This window comes from Nannospalax galili, unplaced genomic scaffold (genome assembly GCF_000622305.1).
Source record: "Nannospalax galili isolate Female #2095 unplaced genomic scaffold, S.galili_v1.0 scaffold1266, whole genome shotgun sequence".
In the NCBI taxonomy this organism is placed as follows: Eukaryota; Metazoa; Chordata; class Mammalia; order Rodentia; family Spalacidae; genus Nannospalax; species Nannospalax galili.
This window is the reverse complement of record NW_008354379.1, coordinates 13,508-22,781: the sequence shown is the minus strand read 5'-3', so window position 1 is coordinate 22,781 and position 9,274 is coordinate 13,508. Positions and strand designations below refer to the sequence as shown.

The following is a 9,274-nucleotide window of genomic DNA, read 5'->3' as shown; positions in this document are numbered from 1 at the left end:
TTTACTTTACTTTCTTTCTTTCTTTTCTTCTTTCTTTCTTTCTTTCTTTCTTTCTTTCTTTCTTTCTTTCTTTCTTTCTTTCTTTCTTTTGGGGGTGTTTTTGAGACAGAGTCTCCTTGTAGCCCCAGTTGACCTAGAACTCGCTATGTAGAACCAGGCTGGCCTCAAACTCACAGAAATCCGCTTGTCTCTGCATCCTGTGCTAAGATCAAAGGTGTGCGCCACCGCACCAGGATCCCGTGGAATTTATCATTCTCGTTTTTATCGTTAAGATAGTAACTTCTTAATTTCTCTCTCTCTCTCTCTCTCTCTCTCTCTCTCTCTCTCTCTCTCATACTGGGCATTGAGGCATTGAACCCAGGACCTTGTGCCTCTAGGCAAGCATACTACTCTGGGCTATACCATCCCTTGTTTTTGTTTTTTTGAGACAGCATCTCATTATAAAGCTCTGGCTAGCCTGGAACACATAGAAATCCACCTGCCTCTGCCTCCTGAATTCTGGGATTAAAAGCATGTGCCTTTAATCCAGCCTCATTTTTGTATTTTTAAGTTTGAAGACAGACAGGGTCTCATTAAGTAGCACAGGCTGGCGTTGAACTCTGTAGCCCAGGCAGATCTTGAACATGTGGTCGTCCTGCCTCACCCTCCTGAGTAGCTTGGATTACTGGTGTGTGCAAACAGTCCTGGCCAGTAATTACTTTAAAGGCAGGATTTCTGTTTGGTTCATCTTCAAGCTGCCAGATGGTACCATGATTTCTTACAGTTGAAATGGCCTCATAAACATTCTGAAATGGATAGGTGGCTGCAAAGTACTCAGACTACTGATGACATTCATTGCTAATCTCTTGGTATTTGGAGTTATGTGTGGTCAAGTGACTTCAGTTGGCAAACAAAATGTGTACAGAAGTGACATGTCCCTTCATTAACAGTCAGTTAGTGACTCCTGCCAGTGGCCTTCTACCTGGGTGATTGCAGAGCTCACATGATGGATGTTTCATTAGTCTGGGTTCACAAGGTGTTCTCATGAGCCTCTAGTGCACCAGCTAGAGAGGAACTTTGTGGTCTCAGTTTGCTCAGTTTCGGGGATCACCTGTTAACTGCAGTGAAACTTTGTTCATTCTGATTAATGCAAAAGTCCAATCCTAATAGTTTTGTCTTTTTTTTTTCCTCAGGTTTTAAAACTTTTTATTTGCATATTAAAAATCCTGTGTTCCAATAAATTAAAATCACTTGAACAACAACAAAAAAATGACACTCTGATTAAACTGCATTTTACAGCTTACACGACATCATGGATCATCTTGAATTTTACTCTAAATTTCACTACCTCCCACCCAGCTCTTTCCTTCACCAACATGCAAGTCTTTTCCTTCCCTACCAGCCAGACCCACAGATGGGAGAGGCAGATAGTGAATTGCCTGCTTGCTTCTCCTGTTCAATCATTTTTTTTTCTTTTCTCTTTTCTTTTTGGTCTTTTGGAGACAGGGTCTCCCTGTAACCCCAGCTGGCCCAGGACTTGAAATGTAGACCAGGCTGGCTTTGATCTCAAAGGGATCTACCTGCCTCTGCCTCCTGAGTGCTGGGATTAAAGGCATTCTCCATCATTCCTGGTTCAGTCACTTCTTTTGAAGGTAGAGGATTTTCTCTGGAGTTTCTGACTTCTTCAATTTAGACTTATCGAGTTTCTCTATCTTGGCCTTATTGGAGTTGTCGGACTTGGTTGTGGGGAGCAGTGAGGTGTGTGAACGAGAAGACTGGATCAGCTAAGTGACCGTTGCCGAGTGTCTCCCTTTAATCTGTATGTACTGTAGACTAAGATGTGTGATGGAAAGAGAAAAAGAGATTGGGGAAGAACTCTGGTTTAATATACAGTCCTAAATGATCTCCGCTTTACATTTTGTTCATCATTCAATTGCTAATTGTTTGTTTCCCAACAAGAAAATCAGGAGAGAGAGAGATATATGTTAGATCTTTGCAAGTATGTTGACATGATTTTATTGTTTAGAGGAGATTCATACATCCTGAAAGAAGCCCTGAGCACCCTAGATCTCAGTTGTCTCAGAGTTGTTTATCTTTTTATTACAATGAGATTTGGCCTGTGAGTTCAGATATTCCAGTTACTGAATGGTAAACCTGTTCAGAAGTTTCAAGGGTTTCCCCCTTCCTTTCTGGGAAGTCAGACAGTTTATCTTTTATTCTTCCCCACCAAGTGAAATAATTTATTAATTTTGTATTTTTATAAATTTAAAAATATTGTATTTATTACTTTTACTTTATCTGTATGAGTGTTTTATCTGCATGTGTGTAAGCACACAGTGTTGTACAATGCCCACAGAAGCCAGAAGGTGTAGGAGCCCCTGGAACTGGAGTTACAAATGATTATTAGCCTCCATGTGAGTGCTGGGAACCAAACTCAGGTCCTCTGCAAGAGCAGCGAGTGCTGTTACCTGCTGAGCCATCTCTCCAGCCCCTAATTTTGTATTTCAAAAGACTGTTCTTGTAGTGCCAACTACTTGGAAGACTGAGGCAGGAGGATCATTTGAGCCTAGGAATTCAAGACCAGTCTGTGTAACATAGAGACAGCTCAGCTCTAACAAACAAAGACAAGATTGCTGACCAGAGGACGGTCTGTCTGCTTACTTGTAGTGCTTGCTTGTGCCTTCTTCAGGGTCTCATGTACTTTCAGGGTTGTGACACCCACTCCCAGTGCTGCAGAACCCCCTTCAGTCTGCTGCCCTTTCCAGTGTGTGCTCTTTTCTCCTTGCTGGAGAGCTGGCCTTACTACAGCCCTTGGGATCCTGCCTTCCCTGATTTATGTGATGTGGACACAGTAGGGAACATCTGAGATGTAAAGTGCAATGGCCTAAGTCTCCAACTGTTGAACTGAGTCCAAAGCGGCAGATTTTTCTTCTTTGGCAAGACAGAGCTAAAGTGACATGCAGTGACTTGGTTCACTGATTCCTGATCAGCTAAAAGCTGGAAGAACTTATAAAGTGGAGAACATAAGTGCTTCATAATGTGAAAAATATTTTAAAGGTCACATGGCTTTGTAGTCTTAAGCAAGTTAGGCATCATGGGGCTTAACTGCTTAAAAAAAAAAGATATACTGCATATGGACATGTGGATTTTCTTTTTAAAGGAAATTAGTATATTGCTTGCATGTAGGTGGGGGCACATATGTCGTGCAGTGCTCTCAGAGGTCAGAGAAGGCATTGGATTCCCCTGGAATTGGAGTTATGGGCAGTTGTTAGCCACCATGTGGGTGCTGGGAATCGAACCCGGGTCCTCTGCAAGAGCAGTCAGTGCTTTTAACCACTGAGCCATCTCTCCAGCCCTGTGGATTATTTTTTCTTTTTCTAAAATATTTTATCAAGGTAGGCAAAATTTTATTTTTTTAACAAAGTTCTGAAAAAAGCAAAGGCTGCAGTAAACCCATAAAGTCTTTTGACCACTTTCCAGCCCCTGAGTATGGAGGCCATCTCTGGTTCACTGGTTTTACTTTGACTTTATCTGTGCCATCGTTCTGTCCTTCAGCAGAATGAAAATGTTTCAGAATACCCATACCATGCTAAGCACCAGCAGTGCACACTAGCCCTACACTATAGGAATTTATATACTCATAGGTGCAGTGTATCTTCTTGCTTCAGAATAAGTTGCGTAGCTCTTTGGCTTAACACCACAATCACTGTTTCTTATGAGGCTGTGAATTAGTTGGTAGATTCCATATCATTTGCTAGTTAGCCAAGGATGGCTTTACTCACATACCTAGAGGGCTGGTGCTGGCCACTGGCTTGGGTAGGGGCAGGTGTCTAGAATTTATAAAGAACTGCAGAAATTAAATATCAAGGAAATAAACTGCCAGTCAACAAATGGGCTAATGCATTGAATAGGCAGTTTTCAAATATAAGGCCAACAACTACTTTTAAAGTGTGTTCAACAGGTCTAGTAGTTATTAAGGAAATAAAATTACTTTGATACCACCTCATCCCAGTCAGAAAGGCTGTCATCAAGAAATCTGACAACAAATGTTAGAAAAGATGTGGGGGGAGGAGAAGCCCTTATTCACTGTTGGTTGGCATTGCAAACTAGTACAGCCATTATGGATATCAGTATGGAAGTTTCTCAAAATAGTAGATATAGAGCTACCGAATGGCCCGCTATCACTCCTTGGTATATACCCAGAGAACTCCATACCCTATCCTAAAGATATTTGTGCCTCCATGTTTATTGTTACTCTATTCACTATAGCAAGGAATTGGAAAATCTGGTACATACATAAAAATCTGGAACATAGGCAAAAAAGTATGGAAAAATGAATTGAATGTGTATTAAGTGAGGTCACCCAATCTCAGAAAGAAAAAAGCCTTATGTTCTCCCTTATATCTGGATCCTAGCCTATATGTACATGCATATATGTAAACAAATGCACATGTGGGTATACTATACCTTAAGAAAGGGTAATTTTTAAAATGCCTATGCTGAGTGGGGCCACATCCCTTTGATCCCAGAATGCGGGAGGTAGATGCAGGCTAGGCTGATCTCTGTGAGTTCGAGACCATCCTGCTTTATCTATACAGCAAGTTCCAGGTCAGCCAGTGCTACGTAGTAAGACCCTGTCCAAAAAAAAAAAAAAAAAAAAAAAGGCAGGGCCTGGAGAGATGGCTCAGTGGATAAGAACACTGGCTGTTCTTGCAGAAGAACTGGATTTGAATCCCAGCACCCACGTGGCAGCTAACAACTGTCCGTAGCTCCAGTTCCAGGGGATTTAACAACCTCGTCTGTCCTCTGCAGGCATTGCATGACATGGGTGTACTTACCTACGTGCAGGCAATACATGCATACACAGAAAATAAAAATAATAAATAAAATATTTTAAAAAGGCATACTGATATATGATACACTTTGTGTAAATCCTTTGAGTCCTCTCTCAAGATAAAACACATTTTCATTGCAAAGCAAGTCCTTAAATGGGTAGTGTCCATGTATGATTCCACAAAAAGCTGATACCTTATAGGGAAATTTGAATTTTTAATTATGTTTTTTCAGTCTTTGAATACTTCTATATGCTGTAGTTTTTGTGAGTACTAATAAAATTTTATTTTATTTTATTTTATGTGTATGCATGTATTGCCTGCATATAGGTAAGTGCACCTGTGTCTTGCAATGCCTGTGGAGGACAGAAGAGGCTGTCAGATCTCCTGGGACTGGAGTTACGGACAGTTGTTAGCTGCCATGTGGGTGCTGGGATTCGAACCTAGGTCTTCTGCAAGAACAACCGGTGTTCTTAACCGCTGAGCCATCTTTCCAGCCCCGAGTCCTAATAAAATTTGATTAATAAGAAACACACACACACACACACACACACACACACACACACACACACACGCAGGGCAAAGGGAATATCTGGGCTTTTTATTTTTAGCTGTGAATGATTGACTAAGAGCACCTTCATAGAGACAGTGGGTAAGCAAGACATAAAGAAGGGGAGGGAGAGGAAGGAGTCTTGCTTGGAGCATTCTCAAGTAGCAGGAACAAAGGCTGTGGACTGGAGGGACCCTGATATCTTAGAGGAATAGCAAGAAGCCCAGTGATCTGCTGTGGTGGCTCATGCCTTTCTTTAATGCCAGCACTTGGGAGACAGAGGCAGGCAAATCTCTGTGAGTTCAAGGCCAGCCTGGCCTACGTAGTGAGTTCCAGGTCAGCTGGGGCTACAGGGAGACCCTGTCTCAAAAAGATTAAAAAAAGAAAAGAAGAAGAAGAAGCCTAGTGATACTGAATAAGTACAGGGGTGATAGAAGATGATCAGAGGGGCAAAGCAGAGTAGATCCCATTGTGCAAGTTAACGCTTTTCACATTTTAATGTGCATTTAAGGTACATTTAGATATTCTATCCTGACTTAGTAGATCTGAAATGGGATCAGAGATTAGCATTTCTAATAAACTGTAGGTTGGTGACGCAGTTGCTGCTGCTGGTGGTGGTGGTCCTGGGATTTTATCTGAGTGTGGAGGACAGCCCTTAGGCTGCTTTGCAGGTCCTTGTTTAAAATGTTTAAATACAGACCTGTAGTATAAGGGAACAGCAGTGTCACACAGTCTAGTGTGGAGAAGAACTTGGAATTTTGTTTGTGAAAGCTCCAGTCTTTGGATGTCTTTTTATCCAGATTATTCTGTTTTTCTTTTTTTTGGTGAGCTACAATGGTACCTGGCTCTGGCTTCCTTCCCCCAGTTCTCTACTAGACCTGTTCTAGAGCATATCTACCCTGCTTGTTTGCAGTCATCTAAATCGTAGTGATAGGAGTTCTCACTTAGTCCTTTCTTTCTTCAGTCTCATTCCACTGCCTCAGTGGCTCCCAGTTCTGGTTTCATATTTCCAATATCCGGTGCCTTCAAAGACACCTTGAGCTGGGCTACTCAGCTCTTCCTGTAGCAGTACCCCCTTGCCTGTGGTCTTGCTTTCTGACCTTTCAATTATCTTGAGATCAACATTGGTCAAAATATATTAAGCGGAAAATCCCAGAAATAAAATATTCACTAATTTAAAATAACTTACTGTAGTATATATTTTATTTGTTCTAGTACTAATATTACTAAGTTGTCTTTCTTTCTTTTTTCTTTTCTTTTTTTTTGTCTTTTTGAGACAGGGTCTCCCTATAGCCCCAGCTGGTCTGGAACTCGCTATGTAGACCAGGCTGGCCTTGAACTCATGGAGCTCAGCCTGCCTCTGCTTCCCAAGTCTTAGGATTAGGCGTGCGTCACCACGTCACTTACTATTACTAACCTTTAAAATCTCTTACTGTGCCTAATTTGTGAACTGAACTTCATCATAAGTACAGGAAACAATAGTGTATGTATTTTGGACTGTCTCTTCCGTCAAGAGTTCACATACGTCTATGGGCAGAGGAGCGTGATTCATGCAGCTGTATTAAAGACAGTGTGGTAGTCCTCCTTTCCCTCCCTCCACTCTGGTTTCTTTCATTGCTATCCAAACACATGAATCATTAGTTCATTTTCTTCTTCTTCTTCTTCTTTTTTTTTTTTTAAAAAAAAAAACAGTTTTAAAAATATTTTATTTATTATTTTGATTTTATGAGTGTTATGCCTTCATGTATGTAAGTGCACCTGTGTCATGCAATGCACATGGAGGTCAGAAGAGGACATTGGATTCCCTGGTTCTGTAGACATGAACAGTTGTTAGCTTCTGTGTGGATGCTGGGAACCAAACCCCAATCCTCTGAAAGAACAGCTGGTGTTCTTAATCACTGAGCCACCGCTCCAGCCCCCTCCTTACCTCATTTTCAACCTACTGTATTTGGTGTTGAACTAGTGTAATTGTATAATTTCAGTCTTTTGTATTTGACATAGGGACAATCTACAAATACAAGATCATGAGTATCTAAGTACTTGTTTATTGTCATCTTAGTATCATGACTGATCCTGAGCCACCTTGTCCATATAGCAAATCTCTAAGTAAATTTCAGGGTGTTACTGAGGAGATTAGGGCCCTGAAAACATGGCCTATCATTTGGCTTCAGGTTGCATATTTCTGCTATCTCTCAATGAGCTTATAGATACCTTTGTGTCCTGGTTGGATTGAAATACAGTGTGTGTTTGAGAACTTTCATGTCTCACTACCACATCGCAGTAGGAAAGTAGTCTAAACTGTGTATCTCAGATCAGGGTTCTATCTATATACCTCGTTAGAGGCCCCAGTTCCTTCATTTTATGAGGGATTTAGTGATATTACTGTACCCTGTAGCATAGTCATATTATGGTGTTACAGTTAAACATTTAAATAAAGAAACTGCATATTTTGATAGCTATTCATTTTGTAGCACACTAGGAGCCTTGAAATTGTAGAAGTGGCTTGAGATCTGAACTTGGAATGTGTGTGATTTAAGAGGCCTGGGTGTGTTTGTTTGCTTGCTTGCTTTGGTTTTCATTTTTTGAGACTGAGTCTCACTCTTTTTCTTATGATGACTTGGAACTCACTGTGTAGCACAGACCGGCCTCAAACTTGGAGTCCTCCCTCAGTCTCCTGGGTATTGTGATTATAGGTATGAACTATCATACCTGGCTTCCTGTTTCTTGTTAAATAATGTTTGTCATATTTTTAATTAGAGTAGTAAATATTAGAGTTGCAAAATGCTGTATCATCATGTACCTTGTGTGCAGTATAACTTGTAGCATTTAAACTAATTATTAACTCAAGTAGATGGATTGACTTGAGTGTTATCATAAAGGACTCTAAATTGTACGATTAGGTTCCATAAAATTTATTGCTTAAATCTTGCTGCATCTCGAAGTTCCAATAAGGTATTGCCTTTTGTTCCTGGATATGGTTGTTAGGTACTGTTGGGAAGAAAGCTTCTTTTATGTGTGTTTTACTTAATAGTAATTTATTTGTCTTGAAATAAATGCTCCTTCTAGTAGTCCATAACTTTGATAGAGCCTTGTTAAAATATGAATACCCCCTTACTTAGTCCCTTCTGGTTTTTAAGAGTTGTGAGCAATGTTGTCACTTAGACCCTCATAAAATGAAGAGACTGGACCCTAAAAAAGAGGTGTAGATGGAGTACTTCCCAGGCGTTAGCAGACCTGAGTTCTAGTTCTCTTCAAGTGCTGATTATGAAAACAAGTGCTGAAACACACCTTGTTAAAAGCCTCAAGGCCAGTGCAGGTCAAAATGGGGGGCAGGCTTCCTGCTGCAGGGTCAGGCTGGTGGCTGGATGTGTTTGAGATGGTATTACAATGTAGCAGGATTCAACAAACTGAGGTTAATGTGAGATGATACAATAGAGGAGAATGAGGATGTGAAAGAAGCCCTAAGTCTTCACAAGAACCTCTAGAACGAGATGTTGTGCAGTAAGAGAGCCCTGGACCTGAACAAGAGCCTTCAGATGCTGCCGAAGGAACAATGGACAAAATCTGGGGAGGGTAAATTCTACCTTGAGCTGCTTCTGAAGTTTTATTTGGGAAAGACAAGATAGAGAAAAATGGGCAAAGAAGTAATTTTGTAGTTGAGATCTGCGGGTGTAACTGCTACTAGTATTTTTATGAAATTGGTTCAATCTGAATCATAATTTAAGGTTTGCTCTGCAGATGTCTTACTTTAAATAAATATCTATTGTAATTGTTTGAAAAATGTTGAAAATGTAAAGGAGCATAGTTCTTGTCTTTTTTTCCCCATGGTGGATGTGTGTATTTAACTCTCTGCATATTGAAGTAACAGGAATTATTTCTGTATTCTATGAGTTCAATTACTGTTGTCCCTTCC

The 9,274-nt window shown here is 40.6% G+C and overlaps 1 pseudogene; it reads left to right on the top strand.

The window, feature by feature from the left end:
- The first annotated feature begins 8,683 nt into the window (after window positions 1–8,683).
- Window positions 8,684–9,009, top strand: LOC103748824 (annotated as a pseudogene).
- The last annotated feature ends 265 nt before the right edge of the window (window positions 9,010–9,274 follow it).